A 24,407-nucleotide genomic window follows, 5' to 3' on the forward strand; every position below is an offset into this window, starting at 1 on the left:
TCGTAAATAATTAATGTGTTTATGTAGTTTTTATGGTGAGAACAAATTTCACAAGATAGCCTTCTAAATTCATCTAAGTGGATGAAAGTGACACTCATTGGATTGATGAGCAGTTAGATTTCTCAGTGGCACTGCATGTGTTTTCAGTGTCTTTTATGTATTTAACATTGAATACCAATAAGAGTCAGCCAGTGCCACATTAGAACTCATTGAAAGGTACATGTGCAATAATGTAAAATGAGTTTGCCACAGTTGTGCATTTTATGTTTATTTATATTGTTTCGTAGTATGTTTTTTCTGAACTGTTTGATTTGTTACTCCATTTGTGAAATATCTGTTGTCTGATTCACTCAACAGGTTTTTAGTGAGGATTTATCCTGAGGGGACGAAGTGTGCTTCCAAAGCTGGAACTATAGCCATAAAAAACTGTGTCATCTAAGAAAGATTCAAAACATAAATCCACATGTACATCCATTTTTGTAGTGGCTCACTGAATTTGAGCAGTAAACGTACAACTAACTGAAAGCATTTTTGTTAATGTTTTACTTGTACGGATATAAGGAGGTCATTTAATTTGTGTTAACATAAATAACCTGAGGGTCATTAGTGGCTGAGATGTAGATTTGGGTGTTGCATTCAAGTTAATTTTTATTTGGTTGGAGGCAGGATTTGACATGTCTTGAAAATATTTGTGTGTTTTCATATTATGTTTGTTGATATTTGTAACGAAGTGCTCTGAGACAGAAGGTTGAAGATCCAAACGCAATATTTATTAAAGGGTAATCCAAAGTCGTAGTCCATAAAACAGGTAAAAGTTCATACACAGATTGGCAGTTCAATCAGACAAAACAAAACAAGGGACAGAGGCAAAAGGCTAATCCGAGACAGGCAAGAAATCCAAAGAACCAAGAAACATGAATGCAGTTGACACTAAACAAGACTTTGCAATGTATGACAGAGATAACCAGGCTTATATAGCCAGAGGTAATGAGGTGATGAGACACTGGTGTAAACATTGAGTGCTAATGAGTCCGGGGAAAGGATTATGGGTAATGTAGTTTGTGATGGAGTTACAGTCCGGGGTGGAGTGCCCTCTGGTGGTGATCACGGGCACTCACACTGGTGAATTGTGACAGCCCTCTCCGGCCTCGGGGCAGGAGGCGGAGCCCTCTCCGGCCTCGGGGCAGGAGGCGAAACCCTCTCCGGCCTCATTTACAGTTACTCTGGTACATGGGTGACATTTTTCATCCTGTCCTCTAGAGGGCAACAAATGGAGGAAGTGGTTTTAAGGTTACGAGTAGCATAGAGGAGAGGCATGGCAATGGAGCATGGGTGAAAATGCCTGGAATCACATTGTGTTTGAGAGTTAACCCCTTAAGTGTCACCCCCCCTTTTGAAAATATTCATGAAAATTCACTATCCAAACTTAAATGGTTGCAATTCAAGAATGCTTTGGAATATATACATAAGTTTGGTCTCATTTAAAAGAAGACAGTCAGCAGAGTATTGTTCAAGTGAAATCACTTCGAAAAATGTAAGTTTAAAAAAGTTATGGAAGTTTAAATGTACTGTAAATCAAATATACTGTACTAGATATTTAATATTTAATATAAAATATATATGTTACAAAATAATGTGGACTCTAAAATTACTATCAAATCAAAGCCATATGTCTAATCAATTTGTGTTCCAAATTTGAAGTTGATATCACAAAAATTGAAGTTCCCATGAGATTTTGTTTAGGCGTTGTACCACAAATAGCCACCGGGTGTCATTGAAATTCCATTGATTTTTTTAAATGGAATTTCCTGTGTCAAATGTATATATTTTTGTGTAAATATCACAAAACAGTTTGCAGATATAGAACCGTGAGACTAAGACCTTTCCGACGATATGCGTTTTGTCAAGATTAAAAAAGGTTTTTATTATAAATTAAAGAAATACGTTAAATAAATATGAAACATGACAACGCCGCTTGGGGAGGAGCCCGCTAGAATAATTTAGAGCACCGTTTCCATGGCAATGCAAGGTCCGATTTCAAATCGGTTTGCACAGGATGAATCTTGAGTTCGTAACCTTTCGAATGATATATAGTTTGTCAACATTAGATTAGGATAAATATAGGATATATTGTTTTAAACATGCAGTGGCAAATGGGCCCACCGGTGGGCCAGTGACACTTAAGGGGTTAAGTGAATTGTACATTCTAATGCTTTACAATCTTGTTCAAATGCACATTTTTATGTACCCATAAAAATGTTAATTCATAGTGTTTGGCAGTTTCCAGAGAAGCTCGCAGAGGACTCTGTTATGGGGCTTGAGTGCACTGATACCTACTTCTTACCTGTGTTGGATTGTGCCAGTGCCTAATCTAGGATTTAGGATTGTATATCTTCATTGCCTGCTGGGACTGGGCCTTCTACAACACTCATATAAGAGACTTGCATTGCAGACTGGATATCCTTTTCCCTCTAGGGCATTTTGAATTGTTTGGTACTGTTTTTTGTTTGTGTATCACTAGTATTTTGGGTTTGGAATTGATTTACTGTTTATTTGTTTACTTATAGTGTTGAGCTTTGATATTCACAATGCTGTCTTGGATTTCCATCCATGTGCTAATTGTTACTATGTTATCTCATTCAGTGGTTAAATAGATACAATTTATTTTCACTCCCTCATTGAGAATCTTACAGTTAGTTTGAACACAAACTATTGGCAAAAGTGAATTCCCGTTTTTTTTTAGGATTTCTTATTGTATAAAAAACTAAGATGAGCCATAACAAGCATGAAGGAGTTTGTTTGTTTTGATTGCTTATTTTTGAAGTCTAATAAAAAGCCCATTAACCTCTGCACCCTTGAGTCCTTCATCTCTTGCCTCACCTGACAATAAGTAACATTATACATATTTTATATTTTAAATGTCATTTGTTTTATACATAGTATAGATTTTAAGACTCTGCGGCATTTGAGAGTGATAATGATTTGTCACATATATAATTTAAACATATATAATATGTGGACTAAAGATATATGTCAATATATGAAATTTCTGATGCTGTGCATATATGTGCATTTATGTTTTTACTCTATATGAGCATATTAGGATATTTCATATATGAGACCTATATGTCAAAATATGTATTATACATACATTAACATACATAATATATGGGATACATTTATATGTCAATATATGGAATTGTTCCAATTTCTAATATGTTTCATATATGTTTTTACTTTATATATCACATATATCGCATATATTGATATTTCATATATAGACATATATTACATTTCCGTATGGGAGCGGCCATCTTGTCCAAAGGCACAGGTTCGGTGGCCATTTTGTCAGAGGACACTGGCTCGGTGGCCATCTTGCCCGAGGACACAGGCTCGGCAGATGCAGTGGAAATGTCAAAATCATCCTCCATGACACCCACTGTGAAAGCAGAGCCGCTTATCTGAAGGGCATAATAAAGAAACTCACTCAGGGACCCTCGAGGACCATCACGGACGAGTTTGCTTTGTAACTGTTTGTTGAGTCCATAGCAAAAAAAGTCAATCAACATAAAGTCTGGGAGGTTGGTGAAGTTTGCAGTGTTAAGAAAGTCTATGATATGGTCCTCGAGTGAGTGAGTTCCCTGGCACAGACGGACGAGACATACTGCTGAATCCATGTGGGCTAAGTCTTCTGTAACGAAGTGCTCTGAAACAGAAGGTTGAAGATCCAAACACAGTATTTATTAAAGGGTAATCCAAAGTTGTAGTCCATAAAACAGGGACAGAGGCAAAAGGCTAATCCGGGACAGGCAAGAAATCCAAAGAACCAAGAAACATGAAACCATAGAAACGCTCAGAAATGCAGTTGACACTTAAACAAGACTTTGCAATGAATGACAAAGATAACCAGGCTTATATAGCCGGAGGTAATGAGGTGATGGAGACGGATCTCACGAAAATGCGTATAAATAGTACGAGTTTGCAATCTCGTGGAATGTATACGCCAAAATGAGTTTTGGCGTGCTTATGGTACGCGGTTTTTCGCGTGCATATGATACGCACTTTATGGCGTATTATACATACGAACTACCGGGGTGGAGTGCCCTCTGGTGGTGATCACGGGCACTCACACTGGTGAATTGTGACAATATTATTGTTATGAAGGAGCAAATTATTATAATAATTTTTTCATCATTTTTAATTTGTAATTCTGTTATGTTGGGCATATTACTTAGATAAACATCTAAGTAATAAAGTCAATTTGTGTAAAGATTTAAATGTTCTTTATATTTTATTGAAGTAACATGACAGAATGCTTCCTAAGTTTAAGAGTACCCCATGAGTACTGAATTATAAATTATTTTAATGTATATGCAGTACAGTAATTAACTGAAACCACTGCTGCCAGTTATCAACTGTAATGCCTGATTTACGGTATAAAACTGGCAACACTGTTGCCAGTTAGTCACTGTATTGGTATAGACACAGTATTTTACTGGCAACCTCGCTAAGATGGAAATGCTCGTGGTTTCAGCCAGCCCTGCCTTTGTGTTATAATTGGTCAGTTAAACTTCACGTACCACAGCTGCTTGATCTTGCAGATTTGCCTTGTACAGCATTGAGATGATCAGGCCATTCCTATCGGGACATGCTACACAACTTGTCATCCAAGCTCATGTTCCAGCCACTGGCATCCATGTTTGCTTACAGAACAACAACTGGTTCTGCACCCCTACACCTAAACTCACAGCTTCAGATTTATACACCCTCCAGAAACTTGCGTTCTGAAAGTGAAAAGTGCTTTGTGGTGCCATCCCAAAGAGGCACAAAATCACTTTCACAGACCTTTACCTGGACTGTTCCATGCTGGTGGAATAACGTGACTAACTCCAGCCATTTCAGGAGACTGCTAAAGATGCATCTTTTTGTAAACACTTGACCCATAAATTCTAGATCTTTTCTGCTTAACAACAACAACAAATAATTGCTAGAATAACTAGAAATTGTCGCTGCACTTCCATACTCTTCATTTGCAAGTTGCTTTGGATAAAATTTTATTGTACATGTATAAAATAATAACTGCAATATTACAGTATTGTCTTTTAATGTAGATATATTTTTGCATATTCTAAAATGATATACTAAGCTTGTATTCCCTATAACGGAAGTAACTTGATATATAATGTGTTATGTACAATGACTAATACTGTAAATGTGCAGATTCTGTACTATATTTTATAAATTTATCAAATTGGCTGTAATGGTTGCTATTTATGTACAAGTAGGTTGAAGTTGTGAGTGGTTCTGTAAAAATAAAGATTAATACTGCAAATATGCAAAAATTTGTTTTTGAATTTGTGCTCACTGAATTTTTATAAATAATATCTTAGTTATTGTACATGGAAAACCTGTATTTTAAAAGTAAATTACTGTAGATAGACAGAGCAGAATTATAAAATAAACACTAAAAACCTAAAATTTGCAGAGATTCACTTGAAAATTAGCAATATACTGTAATTTAATAAATGTTCTCTGTATTTTTTACGATTTATTGCTCATAATTTTGTGCAATATGTTTTACTGTAATTTAACGGAATCCATCTGGAAACTTTGCTGCCAGAGATTTACCAAATTTTAAGTTTTTTTTTTTTTTAAGTGTTTTAACTCAAAATGTTATCGTTGCCTGTAGCCTACATCGACATACATGTACCCTGTAATCTCGTGAGAAATGCAATACGGCAGAAAGGTTAATGTTGACTGAATAGCTAGTGACATCAACTAGACATTTCAACTTCTTTGTTTCCTTCTATGTTATTGGTTCAAGCATTTTCTGTCACATAAAAAACAAAACAAAACAAAAAACATACAAGCGGAAAAAACAGCACATTCGTGTTCAGTGTGGAAGCACTCATTACATAAACAGCTGATCAAAAAAATAAAACCATTGCTCAAATTATTTGATGCACAAGGCAAACAACTTAGAGCAATCCAGTTACCTGCACATCAACAATGTTAAAGGGGTGTACACTGTGAGTTAAAAAGTGACACCAAGGGGTTCTCGCCCTGGGCCTTTGTAATTATTAAAAAACAGGAGTCTATTATTACAGTACTGTGTTCATTGCAGAAATAAACTTGAGCTGTGCGCTCAGCTTAAGGAAATTGTGCAATAAAATCTTGTAGAGTGTGTATTCTCTTTGTTATATTTTTACATAATTAATCTGATTAGGTTAGATGAATAATATCCATTTCTTACTTCTGCTGTGTGAAACAAGTGCAGGGGCTGAGCTTCAGTGAGCTAATGCAGATTATTTATGTGAGCAGATCAACCTCACATAACCTCTGTTGGTAAAATACATAATTATATAAATAAAACATCATGAATCATGTTGTGTTGTCCTGGTCAGGAGCCTCAAACAACTAGTGGCACAGACTAAATCTACTAATTTACCTAAAATACCTAAAATTAACCCTAAAATACAGAAGCCCTGAACGGCCATGGATAATATATTTTTCTGTCTTATGTCATGATCACAAGTTAATTTTCTTGTGATCTTGAGATAACAAAAGTTCTTCTCTTTCAGCATCTTGTGATCGAGATCCACCAATGGGAAGGACATCTGTACCTGACCTCTGCAGAAGCATCCAATTGCACTAAGTCTGACAAGAAAGGCAGGAGTGCGCAGCCAATGCCCAGTAAGGCCCCACCCCTTAAATACGGGCATATATGGCCTGCATGCTCTACTGTACATCAGTTGACATTCGCTTCTCGTCTTTACAATTCTTATTGTCTGCTTTGCAGGAGGAAATATTGTCAGATCAGCCTCCGCCAGGCATGACAGTTCTATTCTGCCAGTTTCTCTGTGTCTGCTTTCGGAGCCGCCCGCGCTTTCGCTCGTCTTTCCTGTCCCACGGCTGCCGCCACCGACTTCTGAGTCTTTTCACCGATATGTCACTCTCCAATTCTGCTTCTTACTAGTTTATCCCGGCTTGTCCGCGTGTGGGGCTTTTAATGCCACACCCGTTTTGGAGGGTTTGCTTGGGTCTCAAGCATACGGAAGAGGCCATAGAGAACCCGGGTGTCACGTAACACACAAGGGAAAATGGTGCGAGAACTCAAGTGCAGAGAAATTATATTTATTATCAAAATAAAACATACACACAAAACAAAAACCCACAATGGGGCAAAACACATAATCAAAAGACACAAATAAACTCGAAAACATACCAACTGGGAAATCACGAGGAACCGGGAGACATAGAAATAACAACGATCTGACAAAGACTGACAAACACAAGGAGCTTATAAAGGGAAGAAATCAAAAGGGAATTAGGGAACACAGGTGTAGCGACTCAGGCGAATCAAACACACAATCGCCAGTTACATTTAACAAATATGTTTTGAATGCTTTGTGCTTAGTAACAGACCTTCCCCAAACACAACAGAGAAAGATTCTCTGTTACCCTGGAAACCATCTGATAAGAGGTTTTACGGCCAAAAAGAATTTGGCCACATTAAAGGCCAGAGTTAAAGACACAAAGCTTGTAAAACACACACTTTTGCCTCAAATTATAGACAAACCATCTATAAATGAACATGCACCCCAGGACATTGTATGTAAACACATAACTGTCTTGTAAAATGTTTCTTCTGTATGGTATTTTGCATCTTTTTGTCTTTGTCTTAACAACTTACTAGTTCAGGTAACCTCATATATGTCATGTTTCCTATCAAATGAATGCTCACTTCACGACTTACACTTCCATGTATGTCACTTATTCAGATAATTAGGTGTGTGTTTGTTGCATTAATTAGAGTATGAATGGGCAGAGACCTATTGATTCAAGCTTGAAACAAAGAGCCATAAAATCTCCAGAGGAATTTCCCGCTTGGAAACCCCAACAATCTCATTGGTCAAGTCTAACTCAGGAGGGTGTGACTACTCCCAGACCTTAAAAAGAGAGGTGCCCAGATGCCCTCCCTCTCTCTTCTCTCTCTGGCTGAACCAACATTTCATCGTGGCTGGCCCTTGAGCCAGGCCACCAATGCAGGCCCTCCAAGCAGGGAGGGTCTCCATACACAGAGCCATGTGCTGGGTGGGACCAGAAACCCGAGGCCCACACACGACTATTGGGCCAGCAGGCCCCAACACTTCATGTGGACCTTCTTCGACCATCAGAGACTCTGCAAGTTCACCGTCATTCCTTCACTCACCACGGAAGGAATCATGTGTGGTAAAACCCATCAGACCAAACCATCAAACTTTTTCCTGCGATTTCCACCTGGACGGTCTTCTACGGCTCATATGCAAGTATCGTACGCAAAACAAATTGCTGTGTAATGAGTAAAACTGTAACCCCCTTTGTTCAGACAAAGGGGCTTGTAGTCACCAATGGTTTCTCTCAAGGTTTTAGACTCTTTAAACTTCATCCATCTGTACTGACCCGGTTCTTCTAACCACTTTCACTTCAACTCTTGCTATGTATGTTTTGTGTATGTATGTGTTTCATGTCTCGTTCATGATTTATAGATATTAATTTTTGTGCACAATATATGTTTGGTTCTGACTCCCTGCCTGCAAACAAATTGTCCCTTAAATGATCGATCTGGTTATGCGCTCTAAGCGCTTATGTAAATACAAAGGAAGAATTTTTTTTTTCTGTAGCCATGAAACATATCCTTTTCTTAGAATTAAGTAATAATCATTACTAAATGTTCACAAATGAACTGATTGATTGATTGCAATATTCATTTAGCTACATAAAGTTAATCTATTTAAATGATTCAAATATTCATAATTAATCATAATGAGTTATGAATAATTATTAATATTTCCCTTAAGAGGTAATTCACTACACAGGTGGGGCAAATAAAACACTAATCAAATAACAAGGGAGAGGGATCTGACAATGACAGGAGCACATGCTCAACATCACAAAACCCACATATAGTAGGGAGGTTAAGTGACTTTTGACTTCAAGTCATGATGCAAAGGTCCCCTTTGGTATGGAAGTACCTTAGCGTCATACAAATAAATTTATCCTAAGACACAAGTGAGATCACAATTTTTATCAAAAATAAACAGGTTTTTTTTTAAAAATGGCCGACAATGTGCCGAAAATACTCTAGAGCCCATATCTTTGCTTCTGTTATCGCTATAATGACACATTTGGTGTCAAAGTGTACATTTTTGGGGTCGGGGAATCCAATAAAATTGGTTTCAGGTTTAAAAAAACAAAATATTTCCCCATACTATGACAACTGGGGGTAAAAATGCACATTTCACATAAAAAATGATGTCATCAGAGTGACTTTTTAATTATATTTTCCTTCAAAAATTTTAATTTTGTATTTAAGCAGTGCAGCTACTTCTGTACATTACATTTGTCCTAAGTAGCATGAGATTTCGACCAGTCAGGAGTAGCCTATAGCAGATCAGTTCCTGCAACAACACATCCCATCTGCACCAGGAGCTGTGACAGCTGTTAAAGGTCAGAGGTGACAGGTTAACACTTTGAGGTTCGAATGACTTTCTTATTAAATAGAAACATGTTTTTAATGTTAGATAACTAATAACTAGCTAGCTAGTAACTAGTTAGCTTCATCATAACTGTATTAATTTTTATTGAAGCAAGCACATAGCCTACTACTCCAGGCGTTTTAGGAAAAAAGGGTGAAAAAATTGCAACAGAATCAAACTCAACTGATTTTGTATCCTCAATATGTCCTGAGTAAGAAAGAAAAAAAAAAGCCCAGAAGAATCCCATTAGGGGAAATTTCAGAAAAAGACCCAAATATAACATATTCATACGCCTATTCATTATTTTTCTCACATGAATAGGGTAAAACGTTTAACCTTTAGATATCGCCATGAAAATTATTGAATTGATTACTTATATCAAGACAAACAAAAAATGTATTACAAGTTTTTTTAAATTGTTTGTTAACATGGACAAACAGTGCATAATCGTATTAGCACATCCTCTAGTTGCTTTGGGGTCAGTCAGATCAGACCACAACATCAGAAAGTTACTATGTCTAATTTCGAAACAATTGACCGTACAATTTTACAAGAAATGGTACAGCACCTTAAAAAAAATCAACCTGCGCCCTTGACACACTCCCCACTTCTTTTTTCAAAAGTGTGTTTAACTGTTTAGAAGCAGATCTCCTAGAAGTGGTGAACTCCTCACTTCTCTAAGGGACTTTTCCAACCGCCCTTAAAACTGCAATAGTTAAGCCTCTTCTGAAGAAGAGAAATCTGGATAACTCCATACTGAGCAACTACAGACCAATCTCAAATCTCCCCTTCATAGGCAAAATCATTGAAAAAGTTGTTTTCAATCAACTAAACAAATTCTTAAACTCAAACGGATTCTTTGACAATTTTCAATCTGGTTTCCATCCACATCACAGTACAGCGACAGCGCTCATAAAGATTATAAATGATATTCGCTTAAATAATGATACAGGCAAAACATCAATTCTGGTACAACTGGACCTCAGTGCTGCATTCGACACTGTTGACCACACCATACTTCTAGACAGGCTGGAAAACTGGGTCGGGCTTTCTGGGATGGTCCTCAAATGGTTCAGATCATACTTAGAAGGGAGAGGTTATTATGTGAGTATAGGTGACCATAAGTCTGAGTGGACGTCCATGACATGCGGAGTCCCACAAGGGTCCATTCTTGCACCACTCCTGTTTAACCTGTATATGCTGCCACTGAGCCAAATAATGAAAAAGAACAATATTGCTTACCACAGCTATGCTGACGACACCCAGCTCTACTTAACACTATCACCTAATTACTACAGCCCCATTGACTCCCTGTGCAAATGCATTGATGAAGTTAACAACTGGATGTGCCAAAACTATCTTCAGTTAAACAAAGACAAAACCGAAATCACTACATTTGGAAACAAAGATGAAATTCTCAAGGTGAGCGCGTATCTTGAGGCTAAAGGCCTGATAACAAAAAATCAAGTCAGGAATCTTGGAGTGATTTTGGAGTCAGACCTGAGTTTCAGTAGTCATGTCAAAGCAATAACTAAATTAGCATACTATCATCTGAAAAATATTGCAAGGATTAGATGTTTTGTCTCCAGGCAAGACTTAGAGAAACTGGTTCATGCTTTCATCACCAGTAGGGTGGACTATTGTAAAGGCCTTCTCACCGGCCTTCCCAAAAAGACCATAAGACAGCCGCAGCTCATCCAGAACACTGCTGCCAGGATTGTGAGCAGAACCAGAAAATATGACCATATCACACCAGTCCTCAGGTCTTTACACTGGCTTCCAGTTACATTTAGGATCGATTTTAAAGTACTATTACTTGTTTATAAATCACTCAATGAGCTAGGACCTCAATACATCGCAGATATGCTGATTAAATACAAACCCAACAGATCACTCAGATCAGCAGGATCAAGTCAGTTAGAAATACCAAGAGTTCACTCAAAGCAAGGAGAGTCTGCCTTTAGCTATTATGCCAGCCGTAGTTGGAACTGGCTTCCTGAACAGATCAGATGTGCTCCAACAGTAGCCACATTCAAATCCAGACTCAAAACACATCTGTTCAGCTGTGCATTTACTGAATGAGCACTGAGCCACTGTATGTCCGACTGATTGCACCCTATCTATGCACCATTTTTTTATTCTTTTATAACTGTTTTAGTTTACCTTTGTTCTTATCTTTGGTTATTGTTATTTTATATTTACACTACCCTAAAGGATTATTAGGAACACCTGTTCAATTTATCATTAATGCAATTATCTAATCAGCCAATCACATGGCAGTTGCTTCAATGCATTTAGGGGTGTGGTCCTGGTCAAGACAATCTCCTGAACTCCAAACTGAATGTCAGAATGGGAAAGAAAGGGGATTTAAGCCGTTTTGAGCGTGGCATGGTTGTTGGTGCCAGACGGGCCGGTCTAAGTATTTCACAATCTGCTCAGTTACTGGGATTTTCACACACAACCATTTCTAGGGTTTACAAAGAATGGTGTGAAAAGGGAAGAGCATCCAGTATGCGGCAGTCCTGTGGGAGAAAATGCCTTGTTGATGCTCGAGGTTAGAGGAGAATATGCCAACTGATTCAAGCTGATAGAAGAGCAACTTTGACTGAAAAACCACTCGTTACTATACTAAAATGGCCACCACAGTCACCAGATCTTAACCCAATAGAGCATCTTTGGGATGTGGTGGAACGGGAGATTTGTGCCCTAGATGTGCATCCCACATGCTCTCCTATCAATATGGGCCAACATTTCTAAAGAATGCTTTCAGCAGCTTGTTGATCAAGGCTACGTAGAATTAAGGCAGTTCTGAAGGCGAAAGGGGATCAAACACAGTATTCGTATGGTGTTCTAATAATCCTTTAGGTGAGTGTATATATCATCATTTTATTCTTTTTAATTCTCTTTGCAACTGTATATTTCTATTTCTTATGCATCGGTTGATTATTATTTTTGGTTAGGGCTGTCTAACTGGAAGAGATTGGAAAAGGAGAGCAGTGTGCTTCGCTTTTTTCTGCTTGTGGTAGCAGAGAGTGTAAAGAAGCGGACTCAAGAAAGGGGAGGCCCTGCGGGGCATCGGTAACGTCCCCTACAGGAGGCCATCTTGGACCGACTTGTAAGGTCCAGGAGACATTGTGAACCTGCTCAATCTCTTCCATCTCAGACAGGGGAACCAGAATTTAGAATAAGGCAGATAGGGATCTGTTTCTCACCATTATATTTTAATTGTATTATTATTATTTTCTCTTTACAACCATATTAATTGTCCTTGTTTTTATTTTATTTTTTTACACATGGTATTCTTATTTCTTATGCATATGTTATCCCTATTTTAATTAATTTCTATGGAAAGCACTTTGAATTGCCATTGTGTATGAAATGTGCTATACAAATAAAACTGCCTTGCCTTGTCTACAGATGTGCTAATTTGCATTAATACCCCAACAGATCTAAACATTGGGTACAGCGTTTTTAAAACATTCAGAGATTCAGTCAGTCATTAATTCAAGGTCCACTCAACTGTCAACTTTCGGATGAGATACATTTGATTATTCATTAATAAATCATACCTGGTGATCAACTACAATTTATTGGGAACATCTGAGTGTGTGTTGAGCTGTTTTAAAACTATTTTTGGTGAAATTATGTCAAGTTTAGGATTAGAGAATAGTTTCATTAGATAGCTAACACGGCAATCAGCACCAAATAACTTGTTAGCTGTCTTAAGATATGGATACATGGATTGTTGTAGGAATTACACAGCCATGTAGGCTATTTAATTCAAGTCATTAATCTCAAGTAAGGGATAATGTATAGCGAGGCAGTTGTTATAGCAAATATTAACCCCTTCAGGCTGATTCAAGACCCCTCCATGACTGACTGAATCTCTGAATGTTTTAAAAACACTGTACGCAATGTTTAGATCTGTTGTGGTATTTATTCAAATTAGCACATCTGTAATTAGATTATACACCGTTTGTCCATTTTAACAAAACAAAAAAACTTGTAATACGTTTTTTGTTTGTCTTGATATAAGTAATCAATTCAATAATTTGCATGGCGATATCTAAAGGTTAAACGTTTTACCCTATTCATGTGAGAAAAATAATGAATAGACGTATGAATATGTTATATTTGGGTCTTTTTCTGAAATTTCCCCTAATGGGATTCTTCTGGGCTTTTTTTTTTCTTTCTTACTCAGGACATATTGAGGATACAAAATCAGTTGAGTTTGATTCTGTTGCAATTTGTTCACCCTTTTTTCCTAAAACGCCTGGACTAGTAGGCTATGTGCTTGCTTCAATAAAAATTAATACAGTTATGATGAAGCTAACTAGTTACTAGCTAGCTAGTTATTAGTTATCTAACATTAAAAACATGTTTCTATTTAATAAGAAAGTCATTCGTACCTCAAAGTGTTAACCTGTCACCTCTGACCTTTAACAGCTGTCACAGCTCCTGATGCAGATGGGATGTGTTGTTGCAGGAACTGATCTGCTATAGGCTACTCCTGACTGGTCGAAATCTCATGCTACTTAGGACAAATGTAATGTACAGAAGTAGCTGCACTGCTTAAATACAAAATTAAATTTTTTGAAGGAAAATATAATTAAAAAGTCACTCTGATGACATCATTTTTTATGTGAAATGTGCATTTTTACCCCCAGTTGTCATAGTATGGGGAAATATTTTGTTTTTTTAAACCTGAAACCAATTTTATTGGATTCCCCGACCCCAAAAATGTACACTTTGACACCAAATGTGTCATTATAGCGATAACAGAAGCAAAGATATGGGCTCTAGAGTATTTTCGGCACATTGTCGGCCATTTTTTAAAAAACCTGTTTATTTTTGATAAAAATTGTGATCTCACTTGTGTCTTAGGATAAATTTATTTGTATGACCCTAAGGTACTTCCATACCAAAGGGGACCTTTGCATCATGACTTGAAGTCAAAGGCCTATTTTTTGGGCTTAACCTCCCTACTAATATGCACACAATACAGGACAGGCATGTGACACCGGAGAACTGCAGTCACTGCCTAGTGCAGCCAATGAAACTCCTGTGACGCCACATTAAAGCAGCTACCCAGTGGGGTGAGCTTGACATTTTGGGCTTGGATGTTGGACACGGTGACAACAGGTTTGGACTGACCAGCCCTGCGTGGCCAATCCCCCGTTTGGCGACGATCCAGCCAGGGGCCCGTTTTTCGTACCTCGCTTAATACATCTGAGATGATTTGACAGATCCCAGATCTTTTAATCCTAATAACTGATCTCTGGCTAATTTGGTTCTTCAAACAAATTTGCGGATTGGATTAAGTTATCTGAGATCACTGCTCGTGCCTGTGTTCCCTAAAGAGGGCAGATGCATCGATACTCAAAACCATGATCAGCAATGCAGCGATTCGCTGGCGTCAAGACAACGTAATGACATCATATAATTAAAAAAGCCACCTAGCAAAAAACTTGTCAAAGAAAAAAGAAGAAAAAACTAATTTTCTGAACCTTTAAAAGGAAACAGACAAACGACCAAACCAACATAAAAGTTAGATTAATTAAAATGTGTACTGTTCTGATGAACATGATTTACAATTACTTATATTCACGATTTTATAATATTTGTACACACTTTACATTTTTATTTTAATGTTGTAATTTCATTTTTAATTCAATTTAAAGCAGATGTGTTATGTGACAGTTTTAATTAAAGTTTCTTAACAGTCAAGATCAAATTATCTGCATCTCTATTTTCTCAAGCCACTCCTATAATATCTTTCATCACTCACATTAAAGCACGACAAAGATTAACTGCGCAATGTGTGTAAACCTCCAATACATCTATAAAGTAATCATTCCATCACAATTCACAAATAAATCTCTCAATCAAGTGACTGTGTCCATAGTATTATACACAAATTTTACACAACATTAAAATATTATTTTCAAATAAACTTTTATATTTATTATTATTTTAAATTATTATTGCCCCTGGTTAAGAAAGGAACTCTTGTAATAAAGTAGCAGTGGCTGGGACAGATTTTATGTATCACCTCAAGATGAATCTAATCCTGTTTACATGAAATAAGACTGCTCCCGAGCACGTTTAAGCTATCTGACCTGTTGCTATGACAGAAAGTCGAGGATGAGCTTTGAAGAACCAAACAATCCAAGATTGAGCCCAATAGTCAACAATCAAATCCAGCTAACTGAGTTAGCGACGTACAAAGAACTGTAAAAACTGAACTGTTCTTCGTACCTCACACTGTAAAAAATGTACTGTAGAAATTACAGGAATAATATCCTGTAAAAGGGTTTTTAATTACTGTAAAACTGATTACAGTATAATACTGCAAAGTAAATTACAGTTAATTCTTGTATGCCAAATACAGCAATTTGAAGGTTTTTTTGCAGTAACATTGAATTAATCTTGTAGTTTATTTTACAGCAATGTTTTGTAATTTTACTAAAATACAGTATTTACCTGGCAACAAAAGTTGCCAACAAAATCCTGTAAATATATTACAGCATTTTTTTGTAATTTCACTAAAGTACAGTTACAGTCAACTATACTTTATATTTACATTATAAGGCATTAAAATAAACATTTAACCCTCTGGGGTTCTTCATTTATGGGTCACACTCAGGACCTTCGGGTCTAAAAGGACCCGGAGGTCGGGAATAAAAAAAAAAAAAATTGAGTAAAATCAATGAAATATATTTTTGTTCAATAATATTTTTTCTTTTCTTTTTTGGTGTTTTGAGATAATTTTATGATTTATAAATAATATTTATGCAATAATTATGACCCATTTTTTCCCATTGAATATAATAGAATTTTATTTTATTTTTTTTCCCTTTTTTTATTAAAGCTGTATTTCATTTTAGAGTCAAGCCTAGGCCTCATGAAAGCATTTTTTTTTATTTGATTGGTGCCATCTGGTGGACACAGTGAGCATTTTTATCACGCAATAGCACATTTTTACCACTAGAGTGCATTACAGAACCTGTGTGTGTGTGTGTGTGTGTGTGTGTGTGTGTGTGTGTGTGTGTGTGTGTGTGTGTGTGTGTGTGTGTGAGTTTTTGTTTGTCTGTTTTGCACTCTTGATGTTTTAGAGATTCACCCCTTCACTGTTGAGTCCTTTTTTTCTGCATCCTGGCTGATTTGTAGATTATATGCACAAAAAACTCTGTATTTTCATATTTTTGCCAATTTCCCATTCATTTCCTATGGGGGTCTTTTTTGACCCGAAGGCCCCGAGTGTGACTATTTTTTTTACGACCACTTAGACTTTTCCAATCCTGTCCCCAATTTTTTTTCTGTCCATATACCAAGTACCAATACCCTCACCAAGTTTCGTACCATTCAGATGAAGCTACGATTTTTAACATTTCTTTCAAAAAAAAATTCGGGTCAGAAATGACCGAAGAACCCCAGAGGGTTAAAAAAATAATCAAACCTAAAGTAAAAGCTGTTTTGAAAAATATTTATTAAAACTGACAGCAAATTACTAGACTTTCACTAGTAACAACAATTTTACTGTTTTTACTACAGAATATCTTATCAAAATTACAAAAAAACAACAACTCCTAAGCAATACTCTGGCTCAGTTCACCCCCCCCCCCAAAAAAATAATTTATTACTTGCCCTCGTGCTATTCCAAACATGTATGAGTTTCTTCCTTCTGTTGAACACAAAAGATATTTTGAAGAATGTTTGTAACCAGACGGTTAGGCTACCATCAACTGTTTGATTACCAACATTCTTTAAAATATATTTTGGGTTCAACAGAAGGAAAATGAGGGTAAGTAATAAATGATGGTAGAATTTTCATTTGTGGGTGAACTTTCCCCTTAAGCTCAATCAACAGAATGGAATTATGGTAGCAAAAAAATTAGGCTCCTGTTAAAACCAAGCGGCAACCTCCCGCGATCTATCTTGAAGCCAATACGGAAGTGATGTAAACTGCAATTCCTCAACTGGCCACTAGGGACAGGCTCCAGAAGGGAGCAGAATCTCATTGAGCCCAATGTTAAAATTCTCAACTTTAAAGCAGAAAAAAACATGTTAACAGCCTGGTACAAATTGTGGTTTTGGCTTATAAGGCTAATTTTGATCTTCATGACAACTCTGAGGGGGGTGAATTTTTTTATAACTCATTCGTTTACGTTATATAAAGCCTTAAGGTTCTGCATAATTAAGGGCGTGGTTACAAGTGGATAGCCATTTATCTGCCGTCTATAGTTATTGCGTCACCTCAGCTCCGCGCACATCCCGCCTTTTTGCCCATTTTCTGTTACCAGGAGTGACACGCGATGACTCGCTCACAAGATGGCAACGCCCAGCTCGCCCATACTTTAAGCTTCAGAACGGCTTATCAGAATCCTATGGGTGACGTCACGGACACTACGTCCATATTTTTTTACAGTCTATGGTTAAAACTCAGATTTCGGCTTTAAAAACATTTAAACATTTTTTTACACTACAAAAAGTATTTTGTTTACATTTTGTTTGTGTAAGTTGACCACTTCTTGGTGGTGAACAAGATCTTGCTGAACAACATCAAAATTGTTAGAACATAACTTTAAAACATGCCTCAAAGCGTCAAATGTGTCAACAGTCTCCTCCTGTAGTTGTGGTTCTGATACATATGTAAACTTACATGCTTAACCACTCAAAGTCCATTAGCCTTCTGAGAAGAGTACACACATGAGGATTGACTGTGTTGTTCCTCTTCTTTGAGGCCTTTCCACTTTTTTTGACTCCAACTTTTGTTGTGGCTGTCTTGGTGCCAGTGGGTGGGTTAATTCCAGCAAAACATCTGCACAAAAATCAGTCACAAAAACACAAGCAGAAGCTTAAGAATGTGCAGACGAGTTCAATAAAATGTTTATAAAAATGTATCACTTTACAATACGCATTTTCTGTGCTACTTATGTATTATAAAGGGATAGTTCACCCAAAAATTAAATTTCTGTTATCTTTTACTCACCCTCAAGCTGTTACAAATTTGTATGAATTTGTTTCGTTGAACACAAACAAAGATATTTTGAAGAATGTGTAACCAGTTTTGGTCCCATTGACTTCCATATTATGGAGAAGAAGAAAAAAAACTATGGAAGTCAATGGAGCAAGAAAGTTTTTATTTACCCATATGCTTTAAAATATCTTTTATATTCAACAGAAGAAAGAAATTCATTCAGGTTTGGAACAACTTGAGGTTGAGTAAAAGATGACAGAAATTTCATTTTTGGATGACCTATATTTTAGTGTTGACATTTACACATTTATATTTAAGTAAATAGTGACCTTTGAACAAATTCAAGTGTGCAGGATGCCTCGTGCTGGTATGCCAGATTGAAGTTGTAGAATCATGCAAAAAAAGCAGCAAATCCATTCACAAAGTTGGGGTGAGGATTCACAACCACTTGACCCTCAATACTCAGAATCCACTGGGTTGCAGTGAGAATTTCACCTAAAAAGAACACATACAACACTTCATAAAAGTACACTAAAATACAACATGCAAAGTTTATTAAATAATTTTAAGATTTTGGAACATTGTACATTACCTAAGACAATCAGTCTCGGAGAGTCTGGAAGTGTTGAATTTTTTTCCACATCAGCCGCTGTTGTAATGACTTCGGTCTGATCTGTTTTCCTCCTCACTGTTTGCGTGTTGTTTGTCTTGAGCACATAGGCTTATTGATTAGTGCCAGGTGATTGCTATCTTTGTGATATTTTCCCCTCCCCTTCATTATCTTTAATTCCCATTTGGGTAGTGGGGTCCTACCCTTCGGGCTCACCAATGCCCCAGCTGTCTTCCAGGCCCTGGTGAACGACGTGTTGAGGGACATGGTAAACAGATTTGTCTTTGTGTACCTTGATGATATTCTTATCTTCTCTCCCTCTTTGCAGGTACACACCCAACACGTTCGTCAGGTGCTACAACGGCTACTAGAGAACCAGCTCTATGTCAAGGCAGAGAAGTGCGTGTTCCACGTTAAGTCGGTTTTGTTCTTGGGGCACATAATTTCTACGGAGGGAATTAAGGCCGATCCCGCTAAGGTAAGGGCCGTGGTCGAGTGGCCAACCCCTGACTCTCGGAAGGCTCTGCAGCGGTTCCTGGGATTTGCCAACTTCTATAGGCGATTCATACGGAACTTAAGGCTGGTCGCTGCACCCTTAACAGCACTCACCTCTCCTAAGGTACCGTTCAGATGGAATTCCCAGGCCCAGGAGGCCTTTGATGTTCTTAAGTCCCGGTTCATCTCTGCTCCTGTTCTCTGTCATTGTTGAGGTGGATGCCTCGGATGTCGGGGTAGGCGCGGTCCTGTCCCAGCGGTTTTCCGGAGATGGGAAGGTGCACCCGTGTGCCTTCTTCTCTCACCGTTTGAGCCCTGCTGAGCGAAATTACGACATAGGCAACAGGGAGCTGCTGGCAGTCAGGTTGGCTCTGGGGGAGTGGCGCCACTGCCTGGAGGGAGCAGCGGAGCCTTTCTTTGTCTGGACGGATAACAAAAATTTAGAGTTAACTTAACTTTTTAACTACTTAACTTTTCCCTCTTGTATCGGCCATGTTCCAAGAATGTTAAACCTGACGCCTTTTCTCGTCTCTTCGAGGGTCCTGGGGAGGAGTTGACACCCAAAACCATTCTCTCCAAAGAGGTGGTGGTGGGGTCCCTTTCCTGGAATGTCGATCGACGGGTGAGGGAGGCCGTGCGGGGGGATGAGGTCCCGGAAGGGTGTCCAGGGGGTCGGTTGTTTGTGCCGGTAGTGCTGCGTCCTGAGGTCCTCCGGTGGGGTCATGAGTCCAGACTAGTCGCCTGTCATCCGGGGGTTCGGAGGTCGCTGGCTGCCATCCGTCAGCGATTTTGGTGGCCGTCCATGGCCCAAGATGTCAGGCAGTTTGTGTTGGCTTGCTCAGTGTGCACTCAAAACAAGATGTCTAACCATCCTCCTGTTGGTCTGTTGCAGCCTTTACCTATTCCTTCACGTCCTTGGTCACACCTGGCCCTTGATTTTGTCACTGGTCTTCCGCCATCGAGAGGTAACACCGTGATATTAACGGTGGTGGATCGCTTCTCTAAGGCGACCCATTTTATCCCCTTACCCAAGCTCCCTTCCGCCAAAGAGACGGCACAGGTGGTGGTGGACCACGTCTTCCGGATCCATGGTCTTCCGGTAGATGTGGTCTCCGACAGAGGACCCCAGTTTGTCTCTCGGTTTTGGAAAGAGTTCTGTAGACAGATCGGGGCCTCAACGAGTCTGTCTTCAGGTTTTCACCCCCAGACCAATGGGCAGGCTGAGCGAGCCAACCAGGATCTCGAGCGAACGCTCCGCTGCCTGACATCATGTAATCCGAGCTCCTGGAGTCAGCAGCTACCGTGGGTTGAATACTCCCACAACTCCCTGCCGGTAGCATCTACGGGTTTGTCTCCATTTCAAGGTTCTATGGGTTATCAACCACCTCTTTTTCCTGCACAGGAACCCGACGCCGCGGTCCCGTCTGTCTTAGCCTTTGTTCGGGCTAAGGAGGCTTTGGCCCGGGCTTCCAGATGGACCAAAGCGGTGGCCGACCGTCACCGGACTCCGGCTTCCCATTATGTTTGCGGTCAAAAGGTATGGCTATCCACCAAGGACTTGCCTCTCCGGGGGTCTTCTCGTAAGCTGGCACCCAAGTTCATTGAGCCATATCGCATCATCAAGGTCTTCAGTCCGGTGGCAGTGCGGCTCAAGCTTCCTCACACTCTTGGTCGGGTTCACCCTGTTTTTTATGTGTCCAGGGTTAAACCTGTGTTTTGGTCCCCTCTTAATCCTGTTTTCCCCCCGCCACCTCCACCCCGTCTAGTGGATGGTTCTCCAGTGTACACTGTGAGAGAGCTTTTGGACGTTAGACGCCGTGGTCGGGGTTACCAGTATTTGGTGGACTGGGAGGGTTACGGTCCTGAGGAGAGGAGTTGGATTCCGGCTTGGGATATTCTGGATCAGGCTCTGGTTGAGGACTTCCGTCGGCGATGAGGTGAGCCCCTCTCAGGGGCGCCAGGTGGCGCTCCGGGGGGGGGGGGATTACTGTAATGACTTCGGTCTGATCTGTTTTCCTCCTAACTGTTTGCGTGTTGTTTGTTGTTTGTTGTTTGCTAATTCTCCCTCGTTATTCTCCCCTATATTAGACCCTCTTGTTCTCAGTCTTTTGTCAGACCCTTGTGGTATGTAGCGCACACTTTCGCTCGTGACCTACTTTCACTATTGTCCTGTCCTGCCGTGTCGTGCTCTTTCAGTCTTTCAGTTGTGTTTTAATTTTTGTGCTTTTTGCTCTCTCCCTCTCGCCCGCCAGTACTTTCCTCCTTGTTACGGGCCCTGGTGGTGCGTGCTCCGTGGAAGATCGGAGGCTTCGCTCCAGTCCCTCTCTGCACGCTCGCCACTCCCATCGGGGAACCCACTCTCTGCAGATTGACCGCTCTCTTCGGGGATTTCCCTTGCTGCGCGCCCATCACGTTCATCCGTGTACTCAGCGGGTCTTCGACGCTGCGTCATTGATGACGCTTGGGACCTGTCTTTTGTTAATAGTGCTCACCGGACCAGTGGACATTTTATTTGGATAGTTCTCATGCCTTTTGTGTTCCTGCTATTTTCCTGTGTCCGTTTTGAGCCATAATAAATTCTGTTACCTGCAACTGAATCCGCACCTTTTCCTGACAGCTGTTGATGACATCTACAAGAAATAAAAAAAATAATGGAAAAAATTGTAAATGTAATTACATACAGTATATGAGAAAAAAATACAACCGACAACAAAATATATAATTTATAATAGAAAAGCACTGTATAGGACTTACATCGGTCTGAAGAATGAGTGCTTCAGGTTTTTCTTTGAAGTGTGACAGAAGCAGAAGGACCAGACATGGGATTAAAAAGGGTGCTCCACTGTCATCATAATTAATAAGTATGCGATGCATCTCATCTGCATTAGTCCCTGCTGGCATTTGTCGGAAGAACTGAAGTATCATCTTTCCCTTTTCTTCCATAGACTTCTCAAGTTTCTCTAGAATGTTTATGTTTGTAAGAGATTTAAAGTGGTTGTACAATTCTTTGGGAGTGAAAAGATACGGCCAGTCATTTTTCAAGTCCGCAATCGATGGTGGTGGACAGGCATTGATGGATTTCCGTTGTAGGTAATATGTTGCCTTCATTAAATGACTGAGATATCCTCTCTCTATCCCAGCTGGCCCCTCAGTACTGTAGAGGTCTTTCATTTCTTTTTGTTTTTCTTGGAGACTCTCTTCAGATTCTTCTAGAGGACACTCAGGCTGCCATCTCACACAACCATACTGGTCTGCAGGTCCTGGGGCAATGTCTTCTGCTGGTGAATTGGAGGTATTTTTCTGTTTCCTGCGTCTTGACAACGAGCAGCCACGATTAACATGTTCCACTCTTGTTTTTAGTTAAGTCAAAAGAGATCCATAGCCAGTACCTATTCTTGTGCCATCTCTCAGGACATCTGCAAAGCTTTGCGAATACTGTTTTACAATCTTTTTCGCGACAATCAAGCACTGTGATTTTGAAGGATTTAATTCTGTCAGTCTCATCTCATCCACAACAATTCTAATCATTTCTCTGTGATCTTTAGCTGTGGGGCGTCTTCCCAGCGCAATGGCTGTTTTAATACCAGAAGGCATCCTATTCCAGGGAACTTCAAAGTTTTCAGGCCAAACACTTAAGTCCACAGTTGTACTGGAACTGTTTGTGCTGGGGATACTTGGTGTGGATGAGGAACTAGATATTGAAGAAGGAAACTCCTCTGTTGTGCTATCAAAGAGTTTTTGTGTGGATTCTAGAGGTGTTACTTTGACACAACTTAAGGATTTACAACCTCGAAAGCATCTTGATAGAGAACCAAGGCCATGGATGATTTGTCTTCTTTAAATAAGGTACTATTGGCAATATTATGGCCATCCCAAATGTCCTCAAACACATCTTTGTTTGGTAATCGAGAATGAGATATTTCATATTGCTTTTTGAAATCCTCTGATTCAAAAAGGGCATTAAGTGTTTCCTTTATAGGCACGTACTGGGCAAAGCATTCTTTCCCAGAGTGATTAGCACCTAAATACACAGGCTTTGGCTCAACGTAACTGAAGGAGTTTTTAAAGACTGTCTTGCGACATTGATCTGTACGCAAGATAGAATTGCCTGCCTTAAGTATGTCATTCTTTTTGAGGTCTTCAATAACATTAATTATTGCATCACTAGACACCCCAAGTTCTGACAATCTGTCCTTAAGATTTGAGTAGATGTTTGCCAGGGCCAAATCATGAATTCCTTGGACTTCCTCAATGATGGTCTGAATTACAGATGAAGGTAAAAGAAGCTTTGCTTGCATTTTTAAATAAAACAAAGTCAAATTCTTCATAAAAACTTCTTCATCTACACTTTCAAAGACCTCACATGGCTCAGGCCTCTCACTCTCATCTTGAGATGTACAGGGCTGACACACATGTTGTGGTGGGTTTGCAAAAACTGCTTCATGTAGAAGCTCAGGTGGACTATTTTTGTGTGTTCTTGATATATGAGATGCAAATGTTGATTTTACACTAAATGTCCTCTCACAACTCTTAAAAGGGCATTTTACTTCCCTGCCCTCATCAATGTGACCTTTTAAATGCCTAATTAAGCCATTCAGACTTGTACATGTGAAATGACAAAATCCAATCTGGCAAATAAGTGTTGTGTCTGTTTCGTCAAATCTGGCAGCTCTTTGAGACTTCTGATAACGCTTATGATCTCTATATAGATGAGACTTGAATGCTGCAAATTTTGTAAATGTACGGGAACAGTCAGGTACACCACAGGTGAAAGAGCAATTTGGAACATTTCTGTGTACTTTCA

General features: G+C 39.1%; 1 pseudogene; it reads right to left on the bottom strand.

Annotated features, from left to right (window-relative positions):
- Nucleotides 1-1,114: 1,114 nt before the first annotated feature.
- On the bottom strand, nt 1,115-23,901 carry LOC137047383 (uncharacterized; annotated as a pseudogene).
- Nucleotides 23,902-24,407: the final 506 nt, after the last annotated feature.

Source organism: Pseudorasbora parva, chromosome 19 (genome assembly GCF_024679245.1).
Source record: "Pseudorasbora parva isolate DD20220531a chromosome 19, ASM2467924v1, whole genome shotgun sequence".
In the NCBI taxonomy this organism is placed as follows: Eukaryota; Metazoa; Chordata; class Actinopteri; order Cypriniformes; family Gobionidae; genus Pseudorasbora; species Pseudorasbora parva.